Source organism: Macrobrachium nipponense, chromosome 6 (genome assembly GCF_015104395.2).
Source record: "Macrobrachium nipponense isolate FS-2020 chromosome 6, ASM1510439v2, whole genome shotgun sequence".
In the NCBI taxonomy this organism is placed as follows: domain Eukaryota; kingdom Metazoa; phylum Arthropoda; class Malacostraca; order Decapoda; family Palaemonidae; genus Macrobrachium; species Macrobrachium nipponense.
This window is the reverse complement of record NC_061108.1, coordinates 45921274-45942017: the sequence shown is the minus strand read 5'-3', so window position 1 is coordinate 45942017 and position 20744 is coordinate 45921274.

The window sequence follows — 20744 nt, the reverse complement described above, 5'->3', positions numbered from 1 at the left end:
CCATTCAGTGGTGCGGCATTGGGAAAAAAATGCCTCGTCGGACGTATATCATGGAGGAAGAGAAGAAGCTACCTGGGCATAAGCCTATGAAAGACAGGCTTACGCTCGTACTTTGTTCGAACGCCAGTGAGGATTGCAAGGTGAAGCCCCTACTTGTCTATCATTTGGAGACTCCTCGAGCCTTCAAGGCCCACAAAGTGCTAAAGGAGAAGCTTCCAGTGATGTGGCGGGTTAATGCGAAAGCCTGGGTAACGAGACTTTTGTTCACCGAGTGGGTAAATATGTGTTTCGGCCCGACAGTGAAGAAATTCTTGGAAGAGAAGTGCCTCCCTCTGAAATGTCTGCTGTTGTTGGACAATGCCCCTGCTCACCCTCCTGGCCTCGAGGAAGATATCCTAGCAGAGTATTCTTTCATCAAGGTTCTTTATCTTCCGCCTAACACCACCCCTCTCCTCCAGCCCATGGACCTCGAACTTCAAGAAGCTGTATACGAAACATCTTTTCAAGAGATGTTTCGACATCACCGATACCACAAACCTCACCTTGCATGAATTTTGGAAGGAGCATTTCGATTTTGTCATATGCATCCAACTCATCGATCAAGCTCGTCAGGAAGTTTCGAGGTGAACCTTGAATTCTTTGTGGAGGATACTCTGGCCTGATGCCGTATCCACCCGAGATTTCGAGGGATTCGACGTGGGGGAAGCTGGTGCAGATTCAGAAACAGTTGATGATCTGAAACTGTTTCGCAACCACATCTTGACGAGATCGTTGCACTCGGCAAGTCCATGGGGCTGGTCGTCGACGAGGACGACATCAATGACCTTCTCGAGGAGCACCAAGAGGAACTTACGACGGATGACCTGAAGGAGTTGGAGGCCATGCAACATAACGTCGTTCAAGAAGAGTTCTCTAGCAGTGGCGAGGAGGAGGGGGACGACCGTATGACAACAGCAGAAATTAAGAATGCTCTAGCTGCTTTTTATAAGGTTCAATCATCTGTAGAAAAGAGACACCCCGAAAAGGCTTACACAGGTTGTATGCTTCCGCAGTTCGATGGCGTTTGCCTGAGTCGTTTCAGGAACATTGTCAAAAGCAGGCAGAATCAATCTTCCTTGGATAGATATTTTTTAAAGAGGCCCTTAGTAGGAGTAAGCAAACAGGAAGATCCAAGTGATACTACGAAAAAACAGAAAGTTGAAAGTGGTGAAGAAATTGAAATTTTGTAAAAAAAAAAAAAAAAAAAAAAAAAAAAAAAAAAAGTATAAAAAAGTAAAAAAAATGTAAATAAATTTTTTTTGGGGTAAAATTAAGTGTTAAGGTTTTGTGCCATTTGTTAATGTGCTTCGTAAAGTTTAGTCTTCATATTTCCTAACATTTTTTAATGTGTTTCGTAAAGTTAAGTGTGCGTACAAGTTCTCTGCCGTTTGTCCTCCTCCTCTGTCGCCACTTTCGGAGATAGCCTCGCTCGAATGGTAAGGTTCCACATTTTACTACATGCGTTCGTATGTACGTACGTACAGTATTTCTTGTATACCATGTACACTTATACACTTTATTTACAGGTACTGTGTAGTACATATTAGTAATACTTATTAAGTTAGGTATTGAATAATCCAAATTGTTGTATTTCATTGTTTATTGGTCAATTTAGCTTTATTATAATATTTACTGGGGAGTTTTTGTAGGGCTTGGAACGAATTAGGCAATTTACATGTAAAATGCGGTTTAAGATACAAAAAGCTCAGGTTACGAAGGCCACCTCGGAACGGGTTAATTTCGTATCCTGAGGTACCACATTTATATATATAGATATATATATATAATATATATATATATCTATATATATATATTAATATATATATTCTATTACTTAAACTTAATTTATATATATTTATATTATATATATATGTGTGTGTGTGTGTGTGTGTGTCTGTATATATATATATATATATATATATTATTATATTATATAATTATAATAAATATAAAATGGAAATCCCAAAACAAAAATCTGAAAAAGTGATGAATATAGTATAAATAAAGGCAAAATCCAAAGCAATCTTTGGTGGGGCAGGATCTGTTGACACCACAAAGTGACTGTGGGGGCCGGCGGAAGGTTAGCGGAGGGCCAACCAGGAAGGGATCTGCCTGGGCTGCTGGCATGACACGAACTGCTCTGGCGCTCTTGACCCCCGTCCTTATATTACTGCCAGTTCCTGCGTGTTCCCAGTCTTGTAGCTTGGGTCAGACTTTAGGGAATTTACCGGCTTTGCCCCATCCATTTCTTGGGCGCTAAGTCTGGAAAGGGAAATCGAACGGCAGCAAATGATCTGAATAGCGAAAAGATCAGGTAATCATGATGTCAGAGTTCAAGTGAGTTAAAGAATACACGAGACACGGGAAAACGCATGTACATCAAAATCAAGGATAGTCTAGTAGCATGCGTGCATTCATAAGTCTGTTAGAGCGAGTGACTGGAATAAACTCTCTAATATTAGTGATAATTAATGGGGGAATTATACGACAGACGTTGAGTGTGAAACCCAGGCCATAGGAGGTACTTGGAGAGCCTTGCAAATTAGGTAAATTAGAAGAGAAAAAGACGTTGAAACTTTGAACAGTTACATTTACTTCAGAGGTTTTGAAAGGGGAAGTGAGCTGCGACACTTAACATGATTGACGAACTTTAATATTTACCATTTTTGATCGTTGTGATTTTTTTCAGAATGCATTCGGTTGTCGCTACCGAAAAATAAATTCTCTGGACATATTTTTAAGAAAGACTGATGGGGGTTATTTGACTGTGAGAACAGGTGGTAATAGCTTTATTTTATAGGATTCTGCAGAACAATAATGGTGTCTTACTGATTTTTGGGATTTTGAATTCATTTGTATTTTACCTTCATGTTAGCTATTTTTGGGAAATAAACACTTTATTTTTGTATCCCGAGGGTTTAAATTCACCTAAGATTTAACGATTGATTTTCAACTATCTAGAGAAGGAAGGCGATGGGAACAAAAGAAGGTAGGTCGTGTTACCATACGTAGGAGTTCTCTCCTTTTAGTTAAATGGGGTCTTTTGATCCCCATAACATATGTATGTATATATGTGTGTGTGTATAAATATATATATATATATATATATATATATCTATATATATATATATATATTATATATATATATATATATATATATATATATTATAGAGATACATCTGAAATTGTAATAGCCACAGTGCCCTCTTAATTTCTCACATTCTTTGCTCTTTTTTGGATACACTTGTCACTACAAAGCCTTGAGCTCTATCTTCAAAGATTTTTTGAAGAAATCATGATGTCCTGTAGCGGGAAACGAACCCGCAATACCATTATCATGACGAGGTCACCTTGCCTACCAATCTTTAAAGATGGAGCTCAAGGCTTTATAGTCACATGCGTATCCGGAAAAAAAAGAGCAAAGAATTTGAGAAGTTAAGAGGGTATTGTGGCTATTACAATTTCATCATTCATTGATAAAAGTGAAAAGTAAATCCTACATTATATATATTATAAATATATATATAGATAATATATATATCATATATATTATATATTATAAGTATGTATGAATAACTTGGTCACAAAGTATGTAAAACGTGATGCTATGTATAAATAAAGGTGTTGCCACGGAGGAAAATTGAAAAGCGAGAAAGCCACGAACTTTTAGTCTAGCACGACCCTTTACTTAGGCACAATATCAGTTGTGTGTAAGTATAGGGTCGTGTTAGACCGAAAGTTCTTGGCTTTCTTGCCTTTCAATTTTCCTCCATGGCAACACCTATATACGTGTATATATATATATATATATATATATATATATATATATATAATATATATATAAATAAAGATAAATGCCACGAAGGAAAAATAAACGAAGGAGTCTGCAAGATCTTTCGACTTAAAAGTCCTTTACTGAGCAGAATACTGACAAAAATACGAGAAAAGACAATACAAGAAAGTTCGTATAACTGACAGATAGGGATTATAAAGGGATTAGTACCTAGAATCCGACACACTGGAAGATAAGAAACCTTCCCAAACAAGCATAAACAAAGGGTGCAATTAAAGGTTTAAGACAATCATCTCAGATACAATCTCCAGACAATTAAAGGATTATAGGGTTACAGCTCTTGCGGAACCTCGGTAAACAAAACCATATTCACAAAACATGACAGACATACATTACAATAAAATATAATAACTCTAAGGCACTGATTTTTATTTAAGTCAGTAATTATATCTTTGAGGTCATTCTTAAACATGTTACAGATACAAGGGTTCTAAATGAAAAAGGCCACGACTAACATTGAAATTACAATGAAAAGTAAGTTGTATTAAAGCAGATTCTAAAAGATTTCGTGATAAGACATCTCTTGACCGTGCAATTACTGAACTGTCAATCCAATTAATTCGGTGGTTGTTTTCACTTAAATGAATAAATAATGCATTAGATTTTTGCCCAGTTTTTACAGAGTATTTATGCTGGCTTAGCCTTACTTCTAAGCCTTTGCTGGACTGTCCGAGATAGAATGAGGGACAATCCATACATGGAATTTTATAAATTATGTTGTTGCTTTCTCTGGGGCCATTTTTTATTGACATTCTTTTTAGTGTGTTATTATAGGAAGAAACAAGGTTGACATTAAAAGCTTTTAACAATGGTTTAATGGTTTCAAATCCGTTAAAATAAGGCAAACTGAGAATGTTCTTAGAATTTTCTTTCTGTGTGTTATTTTCAGTATAAAACTTTTTGTGGGCTTTATTATAACAAATGTCTAATATATGTGAAGGATAGCATAAATCTTTCCCTATTTTTCTTATGTATTCAATTTCTTGATCCAAATATTGTGGACTGACAATTCGCAATGCTCGTAAAAACATAGAGGAAAAAATTGATATTTTTATATTAAGATGGTGGCCTGAGAAGAAATGAACATAAGTTAAGTTGTTAGTCGGTTTCCTATAAATACTGAATTTACATTGAAATGGTTCTCTATGTATCAAAACGTCTAAGAAAGGGAGGCAATTGTCTTTTTCTAATTCTAGAGTAAACTTAATCATGTGACTTATAAAAAACTAACAAAAAATCCTCTTGATCAAGTCATAAAAAACTTCAATAGCATAGTGAAAAGTATCGTTAAAGATAAAACAGAACTACTAGGCAAATTGTCAGTCAAATCTCCTTCGCTACCTTATATGGATTAGTCAAAACGCACAAAGAAAATAACCCTATGCGGCCTATTATCAGTACTGTTGGTTCAATTTCATATAAACTCTCGAAATATATCACTAAGATCTTGTCCCCGTTACTTGGAACCATCTCCGATTCTCATATATAATTCTCTAGATTTAGTTGATAAATTATCAAAATTGCTCTTTGCCCTACTGATAGATTCGTTAGTTTTGACGTATGTTCTCTTTTTACTAAAGTCCCTATAGACTCTATTTTAGAATATCTTAGCAATGAACTAACTCAGCATGAATTACCTCTACCTATGAGTCACATTATTTCACTCACGAGTTTGTGCATTTGTGATTGTAAGTTTATATTCAACGGTGAATTTTATCAACAAATTTTTGGCATGGCAATGGGAAATCCTTTATCACCATTGCTTTCAAACCTGTATATGGAATTCTTTGAAAAATGCTACTTACCTAATATCATTCATATTCCTGTAAAGTGGTATCGTTACGTTGATGATTGTTTAGCTGTTCTTCCTGTCGGTATTGATGTAAATGATTTACTCTCTAAATTAAATAACCAGGTACCATCGATTAAGTTTACTCTAGAATTAGAAAAAGACAATTGCCTCCCTTTCTTAGACGTTTTGATACATAGAGAACCATTTCAATGTAAATTCAGTATTTATAGGAAACCGACTAACAACTTAACTTATGTTCATTTCTTCTCAGGCCACCATCTTAATATAAAAATATCAATTTTTTCCTCTATGTTTTTACGAGCATTGCGAATTGTCAGTCCACAATATTTGGATCAAGAAATTGAATACATAAGAAAAATAGGGAAAGATTTATGCTATCCTTCACATATATTAGACATTTGTTATAATAAGGCCCACAAAAGTTTTATACTGAAAATAACACACAGAAAGAAAATTCTAAGAACATTCTCAGTTTGCCTTATTTTAACGGATTTGAAACCATTAAACCATTGTTAAAAGCTTTAAATGTCAACCTTGTTTCTTCCTATAATAACACACTAAAAAGAATGTTAATAAAAAATGGCCCCAGAGACAGCAACAACATAATATATAAAATTCCATGTATGGATTGTCCCTCATTCTATCTCGGACAGTCCAGCAATGGCTTAGAAGTAAGGCTAAGCCAGCATAAATACTCTGTAAAAACTGGGCAAAAATCTAATGCATTATTTATTCATTTAAGTGAAAACAACCACCGAATTAATTGGATTGACAGTTCAGTATTTGCACGGTCAAGAGATGTCTTATCACGAAATCTTTAGAATCTGCTTTAATACAACTTACTTTTCATTGTAATTTCAATGTTAGTCGTGGCCTTTTTTCATTAAGACCCCTTGTATCTGTAACATGTTTAAGAATGACCTCAAAGATATAATTACTGACTTAAATAAAAATCAGTTGCCTTAGAGTTATTAAATTTTATTGTAATGATGTCTGTCATGTTTTGTGAATATGGTTTTGTTTACCAGGTCCGAATAGCTGTCACCTATAATCCTTTAATTGTCTGGAGATTGTATCTGAGATGATTGTCTTAAACTTTTAATTGCACCCTTTGTTTATGCTTGTTTGGGAAGGTTTCTTATCTTCCAGGTGTGTCGGATTCTAGGTACTAATCCCTTTATAATCCCTATCTGTCAGTTATACGAACCTTCTTGTATTGTCTTTTCTCGTATTTTTTGTCAGTATTCTGCTCAGTAAAGGACTTTTAAGTCAAAAGATCTTTGCCCAGACTCCTACTTTATTTTTCCTTCGTGGCATTTATCTTTATTTATGGATTTATCACGTTCCTAACTTTCGTGATTCAGTTATACATATATATATATATATATATATATATATATATATATATATATATATCTATATATATATATATGTGTGTGTGTGTATATATATATATATATATATATATATATATATATATATATATATATATATATATATATATATATATATATATATATATATGTATGTATATATATATATATATATATATATATATATATATATATATATATATATATACACACACACATACATACATACACATATACATACATATATATACATAGATAAAGGTGATACCACGGAGGAAAATTATGATTATGTTTCAAGAAATTTACTGGAATCACCAATTATACAAATCACTAATAAGAATAACCTAAATCTTAGTTTGGGATTGCACCATCTGGACCCATATATTTGTAAAATGTTTATGAAGGACCTTAAAATAAATGAACCAATAATTATTTAGTCCCACATGTGTATGGTTATTATCTCTCTCTCTCTCATCCTCGCTATATTTATATCCTATTTTCGTCTTTTCACTCTTTTTGTTGAACATTTTTGTAAATTTCATGTTAACTACCACAAAATGTATTGTTTTCGATTAAAATTTGCCTTGACAAGGCACAATGCCTACATCCTAAATCTATTTTTTCGAGATGTCACTAAGTCGTATATGCCTCCTTGTTTTTCAAAATGTATCGTTTTCTGACTGAATCATCTGTTGACCATGTGTGTGTTCCTCCAAGGTGTGGCTGCCTTAAATCTCTAATCTTGCCCTCGGGCATTTTTTCGTTTCTGATAGAATGAATTGGACCTTATGCTAATCTTGTAATGTCAGTTTGGATACTAAGCCTACTTGTACTATGTTTTTTGCTCTGTTATGATCAGTTGTGCCTAAGTAAAGGGTCGTGTTAGACCGAAAGTCCTTGGCTTTCTTACCTTTCAATTTTCCTCCATGGCATCACCTTTATTTATACATGGCATCACGTTTTATACACTTCGTGATCAAGTTATTCATATATATACATACATACATTTATATATATATATATATATATATATATATATATATATACATATATATATATATATATATATATATTATATATATATATATATATATGTGTGTGTGTGTGTGTGTGTGTGTGTATGTGAGTGATACACTCACTACACACACACACACACACATATATATATATTTATATATCTTATAATATATATATATATAATATGTGTGGGTGTGTGTGTGTGTGTGTGTGGTGTGCGTTGTGTGTGTGAGTGAGTGTATATATATACACTCACTCACCACACACACACCACACCCATTATATATCTATATATATATATATACATATATATATATAAAAAAAAATAATATATATATATATATATAGGCAGTCCCCAGGTTACGACGAGGTTTCCATTCTTGAGACGCGTCGTAAGCCGAAAATCGTCGTAAGCCGGAACATCGTCAAAAATCCTAAGAAAACCTACTTTTAAGCTTTGGGTGCATTGAAAACTATGTAAACTACATTCTTATTGCATTTTTCATAAAAAACTTTAAATATTGATTATTTTGCATATTTGGTGACATATTTCATCTGCCAGATCAGTGTGTAGGCGTCATAACCCTGGAAATAAGTTTCTGATGATATAATTGAAAAGCGCCTTAACCTCGGAACGTCGTAAGCCGAGACCATCGTAACCCGGGGACTGCGTATGATATAAATATATATATATATATATTTAATATATATATATATATATATATATATATATATAGATTCACAAAAGTATGGAAAGTGATGAATATATAAATAAAGGCAAAATGCCAGCACCCCAGACAAGTTCCTTGCTGGTTGGCCCTCTGCCAACTTTCCCCCCTCTCCCCCTACAGTCCCTTTGCAGTGTCAATGGATCCTATCCCACCTAAGATTTTTTTTATCAAAGACAAATCTGGCATTTACTCTCAAGACGTCTCATCTGAGGACCAAGAATAGGTGATCGTGTTTGTTGCATACTCGTCTATTTCCACTGTGCCATCCTTCCCTCGTCTGCCATAGTTGAGAAAGTCCTTCAAGATTTGAGAACTGAAGATTTATTTGATTTTCATGTACATATGCTGCAATATCCTGATTACTTTTAATTTAACCTTAGAGGGTTCCCCAGAGTATATCCGATTTGCTGGTGGCACAATTTGCTTTGTTACCTAATGTAATCATGGTGACACAGAGCTGTTGATTTAGGCTCCTGAGTATGTTTCTTCTGATTTGTGTAATTACAAATTATAAATAGTGTGGCACTCGACTTGTTAAACAAGTATTATGGAAACCAACATCAGACGCTGGTCATATTGCATCAGTGGTTTGCCAATATTTTTTTCCCAAATGTAACAACGTAGAGTTGAAGAACTTCTGTATTGAACTTACTATGCTTATAGAGCAAATAAAGAGACAAAGAGGATCCGCACTAGATCAGAGAATGTTACTTAGTTTGATAAATCAAAACTATCACAGGGTCAGGTATATCAAAGACTATAATTTGAATGAATTGTTTGAAGCATTGGACTTCATTATCAGAAGTATGGCGGATGACACCTTGCAGAGGGGGGAAGAGCTACACAACCCTCACGATCAAAGGTGTTAGCAACTAACACGTCCTACACGATGTCGTGTCCATTCTGCAATGGGGATCATTCCACATTCAAACATTCAAATGTCGCAGCACAGAAGGGTCAGTTGATCCTGTCTCGTAAGTGCTTTAATTGCTTCGCCTCTGGGCATAGTAGCAAGCAGTGCAGCAGTAAAAGCAACTGCAAACTATGTAATGGACGACATCATAGTCTGATTTGTGAGAATGACAGTAATAAATTGTGGTTCAATAAGCCCTCAGCAACCAGCTCCAATTTCAAACCATCCAGTCTACCTTCTTTTCATGTAGTAACTCGGCCTATTAAGAGTCATAGTCAGGGCCGTATAGATCCAAGTCATAACTCTGGGACACAAATCCGGGTGGCAGCAAACGTATTGACAAGTCATCCACAAACAGTGTCATTAAGACCTCTCTTGGAATAACAGCTGCAACACTGTTTATGGCCAGAGCAAAAAGTGTCACACTGAGAACACTGCCCTGGGGAACACCTTCTTGGCACCGATGTAAAAATGATTTCACAAAAAAAGGTAATTTGCCTCGTAGACCACCATTATGCATTATTTTCAGAATCCCATGTCTCCAAGCAGTGTCATATGCCTTTTCTATATCAAAAAACACTGTCACATGATGTTGTTTGGAGGCAAAGGCTTCACAGACAGAGGTTTCAAGTTGCAGTAAGATGTCCAGGGTGGAGTGCATTTTTCGAAAACCACACTGAGAATGTGTTAGAATATTGTTGTGCTCTAGATACCACATCAGTCTTACATTTACCATTTTTTCCATCAATTTACACAAACAGCAAGTTAAAGAAATGGGGCGGTAACTTGCTGCACAGAGAGGATCTTTTCCAGGCTTAAGGAATGGTAACATGGTAGCTAATTCCCGTATGCTAGGGTAGCTGCTTTCATCCCATATTCTATTGATAATACTTATTATAAAAGTTTTGTGTTCCTTGAAATGTGTTTAAACATTTCAAAAGGAATCTCATCTGGACCAGGGGCAGTGTTCTTGCTCCTAGATAAAGCAGAGTCAAATTCCCTTTCAGAAGAAGGCATATTATATGATTCAGCTTTCTTTGTTGAAAAGTCAAGTACCTGTTGTTCTTCCATCATTCTGAAATTATGTTCTGGGGAACTATCTGATTTCTCAGAGACTCGAGCGAAGCATTCTGAAAACTTATTACTAACTTCTGTGGCATCAGTGACATGATTATTATTCACTTTAAATACTGGAGGATTGGGTGGAAATTTACCCTGAATTTTTCTTATTTTCTTCCAAATGCTACAGATTGGTGTTCTGCTGTTAATAGAGGATACATATCCGGCCCATACTTGTCTTCTGGCAGCTTTCATAGCTTTTCGAAATCGTGCCCTACACTGTTTGTAAATTATGACATTGTCCAACCGTCTCCTGAATAGTCCTTTAGTTCGAGGAATCGAGTGTAGACCTGCAGTATGTAATGTTCCATTGAGTAGATCAATGGCATCATCTACATTTGGGAGATCTTTTGCATCCCCCTCCAACTCACTCAAGTCTTTGAATTTTCTCCAATTTGCTTTCTCTAAGCACCATCGTGGTGATCTCGGGATAGGTGGACCATCATTGGTGTCGATCACAATTGGAGAATGGTCATTGGTATGCCAATCATCACTTGTTCTCCAACTAAAATCAACACTGCAGTTGGAGCTACATATTGAAAGGTCGATGCAGGAGATGAAACGATTGCCTTTATCCTGGACCTAACCTAGTCAGATGCTTTACGATCTACTGAACAAATTCAGTTGTAACCCTCATGCCATAACATCAGATATTTCTAAGGCATTCCATCGTGTCTTGCTTGATCCAGAAGATACCAAACACACTAGTTTCCTGTGGCGACGGAGGCCGACACAAGCGGCCACATATGGCTTCCAAGTAGTAGTTTTTGGTGTCACCACTAGTCTTACAATTGCAACAAGTGCTTAGGACCCATCTCAGGGAAAAGGGGAGAGAGAACTTGGTTAGATCATTTTACGAAGATAATTACTTGCAAACATATGAAACTTTGGACGAGATGGGAAGGGATTACACATAAGTAAAATCATCACTAGATGAGGCTCACATGCCAGTAACAACATGAATTTTAATAAACAGATAGGGATCAAGGAGCCAGGGATATTTCAATTTTAGGCATACTGGGGAAGGGAGAAAGATTGCTTGAGTCTGAAGCCATGTGAGGGGGTCAAGGCACAATACTTATGAAATGTAAACTTCTGGCATTGCTCATTTCCAATTTCATTCCTTTAGGGCTTGTAAACCCAATTTTCATGAGGGGTAAAATCTTCCTCCAAGACTCATGGGAAGCAAGAGTAGGATGGGATGATGTTTTGAGCAGGGATAAGGAAGAACAAGCTAGTAAGATTCTTTAAGATCTTTTGCACATTCACATAATAAAAGTTCAATAGGGGGATTATGATAGGAGAAACTGAATTATACCTTTTTACTGACATGTCTAGCAAAGTTAATGGGGGCTGTTGCATAAGTCAAACAGGAAGAGGGACAAGTTAACATCCTTACATTAAAGATGAGGGTAACCCCAAGGAAGCAAGCCAGATTAATAATTCCCAACTGGAATTATTAGCATTGTTTGGGATTCAGGTTGGGGAAGCACCTGAGAAGGCTCCTAAATTTTCACAAGGTAACCATTTGGACAGATAGTCAAGTAGCTGTGGCTTGGGTAGCTAGCAAAGAAGGGACGAGTAAGAATACATTCATATTAAACAGGTGGGAGAATTCAATTCTATTTAACAGAATGTGAAATTGATCACCGATATGTACCCACCAAGCACAACCTAGCAGAAATCCTGGCACAAGGCTCCATATCGAGAGACCTGAGCCAGAATCACCTGTGGTATGAGGGGACCTACCTTTCTTTATGAGAAAGGCCCGGCCAAACCGCCAGTAAGCAGTGATGAATCATCAGATCAACAACGAGTCCTAGTTGTTACAGCCCTAAGAGAATTGCGAGAAGAAGGAACCTGACTCCGCCTGCCAAACTATGGGAACCAAGGGGGAGTAAAGTTGATTTTGTCTCCTTAATAAAAATAATGAGTTATGTTTTAAAGTTCTCACACTGCCAAGCAGATCCATTTTTAAAACTTGCTTATATGGAACAACGGCACCACCTGCCTACAGTGTGTGACCGCTTACAGAATGGAGTGTGAGTACCTACGCACATCAAAAATTTCATTGATCAGTTAGATTTAATCATGAGATACGGGGTTGTGTATACCAAAGGTAGGCTAACAGATTTATCCAATTAAAAACTGAACTAATACTGTAGTCTTCAAAAGGAAAATTAGTTTATGTTGTACCTTGAGCACCTCCACACCACCCACATGCATTGTGGTGTTAATGTACTAATCACACTCTTTTAGCAGGAATGTTGGAGCCTGGGGTTGAGGGCCAGAGCCAAGCGAGAGGTGGGGAAGTGCAGAGCATGTATTGTAGCCTTCAGGCCTCTTCTTAACCGACCGCCGCCTCCTTCCTCCCAACTGACATACAACTCTTGCTTCGACCCTTCAACAAGGTTGGAGTGGACCACACCGGCCCCATATGGGTTGAAGGGGGGTGATACCTCCTTATTATTACTTGTCTAGCCAGCCATGCAGTATACCTACATTACTGTAATGGGTTGGAAACTTACACCTTTGTGTTACTCTTAAGGGTATTTGCTACCACACACGAAGCACCAACTAGTATGTACAGTGACAATGCCACAACCTTTCGCGCAGCGAGCACCTTTCTGAGTGAGGTGTATGACGATTCGTCCGGAGAAGGGGAATAATGTAGATATTCCAGACCCCTAGGTCTCCCTGGAAGGGGGTTTCTTTGAAAGGTTGATAGGGGTGGTCAAACGCACGCTCACAACAACCCTACGGCAAAATATATTTAACAAAGAACAGCTTCGCACCCTTTACAAGCTGGAGGTGAACTGTAAAAGAGTGAAGTTGAAAAGGGATCTGATGGTCGACCAGCAAGGGCGGTCAGCAGACATCTTCATCAAGATGAGTACTTTAGTAGTATGTGCTTGAAAGGAATTGTATTCTGCTAATGTCCAAGTGTAACTCATGTACTACCTGGGGTCGAAAGCCACCCCTGATGTGACTCTGGAAGGAGCATTATGCAACTTGCTTGCCATGACTTGATACAATGCATAAGTCCGTATGGGTATGAACGAGCACAAGCACTGATGTGCCAAGAGAATCTCTTGTTACGAAGTGAAATGTATCACTCCTTGATGGAAAGAGTTTTGCTTGTTCAAAAATATGTTATTTACTTTTCATTGATACAGACGATGAATAGAAGGACGCTCTACAAGGAGCCATAATTCATTTGCTAATTCACAAGCAGAGACTTTTTGAATCCATTAACATTCATATTGATATTACAGTAATGATTGCCTTACCACTGACATTGATATTACTTATTTGCTTGCATTTCTATTTGCTTTGGTAGTGCCTTGATGATTGCATAACATTTACCTTAAAATTGCCTTGATGCTTACATTGATAATTGGATTGACATTGCTTTAATGATTGTCTTGCCACTTACTTGATATTGTTATTTGAGTACATCATCATTTATGTTGTGTGTTGAGTTGTAGCTTACACTGTTTGCTCTGGAATGGTGTTGCCATCCTGCGTTACATAACATTTTGTTGAGTGATCACTCAGCAGGAAAAATATATGTCGTCGTCCAGAGCTCGACACTTATTGTAGCGTTGCGTACGTATCTAGGCCCGACCCTGAGACCATGCTTATCTCCTTCCTCTTCCTCATTTTCTGCCGAAAAAACAGGAGGCAAGGCTGTTTGCGGCTGGACAGAGGGAGCAGTATGCTTCATGAAGCCTAAAATGCTGTCCAGCTTACTTTGTATGGCTGTAATAGATGGATCCATTACAGCCATACCTTGCAACACTGTAGGGAAATTAGTTACAACATCTGTAGTAGTTGGTTGCTGAACAATTTCATCCAGTGGCGCTGATGGGAGCTTGGGCGCTCAGCCACTCCTGGAGGCTGAGGCGCCAATGGGCACTCATGGGAGCTTGGATGCTCAGCCACTCTAGGAGGCTGAGGTGTCAATGGAAGCTCAGGTGCTCAGCCACTCTTGGAGGCTGAGGTGCCAATGGGTGCTCTTGCATCAATGGTAGCTCTTGAACCAGTGAGCAATCTTGAAGAAGAGGTAAATCCTGTTCCACTGGGCGCTCAGCTTCTCGTGAAAGCTGAGGCGCCAATAGTTGCTCTTGCTCCAATGGGAGCACAGGAGGATACAGATCCAGCGCCAATAGACGCTCAATTCTTTGCCTCCGTACAGCCTCATCACATGGATGCCCCTCAGAGATCCCTCTAATACAGAGGAACCATCTGGAGTAGGCAGCACAGGAGAATAAAGATCCGGCACCAACAGGCACTCAGAACTCTTCCTGCATGCAGTCTCATCAGATGGACACTTCTCAGAGCTCGACCCACTCGATAAAAGATGAGACACCTTTCCAATGGTGCTCTGTGGTGACCTGGGATTTAACAACAGGACTGCCTGAGGGGGTGACTGCTCATGGGCAGACCCAACTGACCTCCCTTGGGCTAACAGTATGCCTCCTCCCAGGCGTTGGGGAGTTTGACAGGGACCTTTGCATAGGAGAATTAGGGATGAACAGCACCTCCTCCACTGCACAACACTATCCTATCACAGTGTTAACCCCAACACAGGAGAAAAAAACCAAAAACAAAATCTGGAACAGTGTTATCTGACTAGGTGCCCGTGTATCACAAGAAAACAAGTTGAGCAACTATGTAGCTTACAATATTGAGTGCTAGGGCAACACTGGGAGCTCAATCGGTTCCCACTGGACACTCGGTGCCAATGGCTCAGCAGGCAAGCTAAAGCAATGTTACTTTGTTCCCTTAATTGGCTTTAAGTACAGCCCTCTATAGGGATGCCCTCTCTGTAGTGGGTTCTTGTGTATTTTCAGTGAAAGTTGCTTCCTATATATAATTAATAATAAATACATTCTTGCTTTTACTAGGATCTCAATAGACCATCCTCCGAAAACCTATCATAACTAATTCTCTCCTGCTACATTATACCTTTTCACTTAACAATTCTGGAAAGGAAAGATTGAAAAGCGTTTAAATTTAATGCAATTTTGTTACAGTAACGAATATGCTATCAAGCGAAAGTGGTGAAAAAACTCATATCAGAACTTTATTATCATTATTATAAAGGATTAGTTCATCCAGACCTCTGAGCCTAACAACGGTTCTGCTAGGGCTGGTTATCAGAACTTTATAACCACAATAATTACTAACCCTGCAAAAACGCCTTACTGAGTTAAAATTAAACACTAACATCGTTCTGGTAACGAATGTAATGTTTACATTATTACGCTTCTCTACAGGAAGACTGCTAATGGAATGTTTACATTTCTGGTTCGACCTGTGTCAGCCGGTGAAATGTTCCTGTAGCACACATTTCTAGGTATAAATAGATGCTAAATATACCAGAGAAAAAAGCTAAATGGAATGCTGAAGTTACTAACTCCAGCTCGTTCACCCATTAAGGGTGTCGGTATAAGACAAGGGCGAGTGGAAGCCGCTACCACAGATATTCTGCCAATTAGAAGTCTCCTCTCAAAACCCCTCTCTAGATAGGTGCCGTTACAACGTCTACCTTCCGCTCGCTAGTACTACAATTTCTGCCCAAAAGCTTCATTCCTGTATTAGCATGGCTAGTGTTCGCACACGCTTTTTTCGCTGTCCTCAAGAAGAGTTTTTTGGTAAAGCATGTCTGCCCCAGAGCCCCAAGCTTCTTCATTTAAGTTGAGTATTCCATTTTTCATTTTTGAATCTCGTGAGGGCACGATGCACCCCTTTTTAGCCCTTTATTAAGTCCTTTTGTTCTCGCAAACCGGGAGTGACGCCCCTTACATCCGCCATTTTGAGTGCATCATTCGTGGCGTGCGTAATTTTCCCAGTTATCATCTCATGATGGACTTTGTCCCCCGTTTAGCACTTCACTATTTAGACTACTGTTTTCGTATGCTTTTTCCTTCTTACGTCTTTAGTCTATTGTAGGGCCCAACTCGCTCCTGACGTACTCTGAGGCCTTTTCTTTTACGATTATCTTTCGTTTTTTGCCTTTTGGGGCTCCCTTTTGTTATCCTCAGCCCCTCAGGAGCGTGTTGGTTCCCCTTCGTCGTATGGTTTTAGACTTCATATGTTATACGTGAGTAGTGTGTTTTTGGCTAGCCTAGCAGTACGCCAGTTTTGGGAGAAGACGATTCCTCTCTCTCTCTCTCGCAGTACTCATGCATGTATACTTTTAGTGTTTTTTTCAATTTTAGTCAGTAATGCACTCGATTATATGCACCTTTGTGATAAACTATTCAGATAATTGTTTTACTTTTGTTGAGGTTGGAAGTCCTTCGCGATGTCCTTCCCTGGCCTATCCGACCAGACCTAGGCTAGGTTTTGGAAGGTAGGCCAGGCGGTCTTACGCCCCTCCACCCTTACCGCCTCCCGACCAGGCAGTTATGTTTGCTTGGAGGGTGGTCCAGGACAGAGAGTCTCTCTCATGTCATGTTTGTAGGGCCTAGTCCTATCGTACGAGACCAGATCGGAAGATTCGATTTTGGAGGGTTGAGTTAGGTTCTATCCGTCCTCTTTGGAGGCCATGCTAGCCTACCTGACCGGATCTGTACCGATCTCGGAGGGTTAGGCTGGGTTCTTAGCTGGGTGCGTTCCCCCCCGCCCCCTCCTTTTCGCAGTTCTTCCAGTAATTCCTCATCAATTATTTTGTGAATTGTCTTGTTGAGTGTAGCCTGGGCCTTTGCCCCCTTTAGGGGTTACAGTTGGCCTACTGTCTTCTGCCCCTTTAGTGGTAGGCTAGTTACGGCTCCTGAGAGGTAGTTGGTCACTGATCGGTTGCTGTGGCCAGGCGATCACGACTCGTCCACTCTCCTCCAGACACTCCCACCCACCCCCCACCCCTGTCCGGGACTCGTTCCGGCACTGCCTAGCTAGCTTGCTGCTCAAGTAATCCTACCGATGAACGACAGCTAGAGCGTACAGCTTAATCCAGGGGATTAGTCGGAGGAGATTGGGTGATTAGTAGATTATGTAATCTGTGGGTCCTCTGGCCAGGTGGGGTCTACCATCACACCAGCCAGTAGGCTATGCGCCGGATTGTATGTACCACTGTTCTGCCGCTCTGTTTTCCGTTCTCCTCTATGTTATCACTGCTACCCTACTCATGTGGGGGCGGAACTGGACTTAGAGCTGCGTTTCTAATTACCTTGGAACTGCTTCTCTTCCCCGGTGCGATCAGACTCCGGCATAGGTTTTACCTATTTTCCCTGTTCTGCTCGTATCAGCCCGACCCCGCCGGCTTTAGCTATTGTGATGACGAGATTATGGATTCCGGAGTAGGAGAAGTCTTTTAGAGATTATGTTAGAGAATGTTTTATTTAGCCTCTGTTGGTATGTCTCTGGGCCCGTATTTGTTCTGACGAAGTGTGGCCTACCATCACACACGACAGAAAGTATACACCGGAGTTTCACGTACTGTTGTTCCCGCCGCTCTGTTTTCCATCTTCTATGCTGTCGCTGCTCCCTACTCCAGTGGGGGGCGGAACTGGGCTCAGAGAATGCGCCTACAATTGGTTAGGTTTCACTACTCTACTTCGGTGCAATCAGACTTAGGCTTAGGTTTTACCTTATTCCCCTGTTCTGCTTGTATCAGGCCCTCTCCGCTTGTTAAAGCTTTGACGATCCCAAGTATGGATTCTGGAGCAGGCGGAGACATCCATGGCTTTATTAATAACAAGTAAGTTGAAAATTATACCCGATTTTGCCTTTAACTGGTTAAGTATCTAGTTGAAGTGTACTCATACCCCCGGAATTAACTCCGGCAGCATTATCTGACTATACTCATTTACCTTTTCAACTTACAGATGGTCCGTTGCCAGATGACGGGTTGTCCGGCCGTTCTGTACAGGCCATACGGGCATGAGGTCTGCCGGTCCAATGCCAACTGCGCCATCCATGTGGAGGGAAGCACAGTCTGGCACCCGGAAGCCTATACGTTGTGCTACGATCTGGTTAAGATCATAACAGACGAGTCGGTAGGTAACATACTCGCCTCAATGTTACTGTGAAATTTTTGTTACACATTTAGTTTGGGGAAAATTCCCCGACACTGGGGAACCTAATTTGGTATTTTCTTACAGGTTAGTCTGGCGCTCAAGTCTTCCTCGATGGCGGCCCTCAAGGCCTGGGTAGGGGGCTTCGGCAGGAAGGTGGCAGCCGGCCAACCATACGTGCTGTCGGAGGAGCTGTGCACTCTCCTCTATCCTAATGCTCCAGTTTCGGCAGCAGTACCGGCAGCAGTGGCGGCTCCCATCATCGAGCGTATTCGCAAGGAAACCCAACCCCCCCGGAGGACCAAGAAGGCTTATGTGACATTGTCACAGAGGAAGTGGCAGCCATCAGCCTACACTGAGAGCCTATGGCCACTGAGGAACAGGAGGTAGGTAGGGAAGTAAGTGAGGCAGGTAGTCTTCCTTTTAGTCCAACTCCTCCTTCTCCTCCTTCCTTCCAGGGCTTGCCTACGAAGTCCATCCCCACTTGGAATAGGTCAGTCTCAGTAGTCCCCAAGGTCAAAACCTTGAAGACGAGATCCCTGCCGAAGGTGGGTAAATCAACCAAGCCTTCCCTGGCAGGCTCCGCCAGGTTGTCATCGGCTCCCATGCCTTCGACTTCCTCGGCTAAAGCTACTCCCCCACCCAAGGGGTCGAGAACTAAGGCTTCCAAAGCCAGACCGGCAGAGTCTGGCTTCAACCAAGAGGCTTTCGCGAATCTTCTCATGCGGAAGATGAGCGAAGTAGTGGACTCGAGACTCGAATCGATGTCCACTCAACTCGCCTCAGGTCTAGAGACTTCGGGTCAGTCCACCATGTCTCTGACCCAGAGGTTGCGGGCCCAGGAGGAATTGGTGACCGGATTCCTCCAGTCCGGAAACACATCGCAGTCCTTTGCGGTGCCGGACGCTTCCAAGCTTCTGCCACTCAAAAAAAGCAACCCGTGGCGGTCGGCTCTGTATGCCCCATTCTCAGAGGGCTAGCTTACCATTGAAGGTTGCGGAACCCGACCGGTGGAAGACTATGAGTTCTTCCCAGCAGACCTACAATTTCCCTTCCCGGGCTACACTAGACTAGCCGAGGAAGCACTGGTCAGGGTAGACAAAGTCCCGAAAGAGACGATTATCTACCCTAGGGACCAGGCTCAGTCTGCATGGGTCTGCACCCTCATGGAATGGGAGTGTGTCAACACCAAGTTGACAACCCACAAAGGTTGCTATACCATGTTTGTAGCGCCGAATGAAGTTCCGACTCCTTGCACGTCAAAGATAGCAGAATTGACACTGGAAGCCGGAATGGAGAACAAACCTATGCCTCAGCTAAAAGAGAAGGAGGCTACCTCTTTGCTCTTCCCCGGGGATCTAGTGTGTTGGGCTGGCACTCCGGCAACGTTCACGGTGGGTAAACTCGAACCAGAGTGAGCCTCCACACAATTCAGTGAACGTTTGCCTAGAGTTTCGGACCCCATAGTTAAGGCGGAATTCGAATCAAGATGCAGGCTGAGCAGGTCAATTAACTCAGTCACCACTGCAGAGTTGATTGCTACGACCTTTACAGATGAGTCTCTATTCCGGGTCCTGACAAAGTCACTATTACAGGCTTTTCAATCAGATCTGTATGACTTTATAGTGGCTAGACGAGCCTGCAGGAAGCATGTCTTTGCTAATGCTTCCATCAGGCATGAACCAAACAGGCTCATAAAGGCGTCGATCTGGGGTGTCAATCTCTTTCTTGAGGACATGGTTAACAGCGTCCTCAGCGAGGCGGCTAGAGCTAACCAGAACCTTCGTGTCCGTTGGGGACTTCCCTTCAAAAGGAAGTTTGAGACCCCCGGACCACAATCCAAAGGTAGGAAGAGGCCAAGG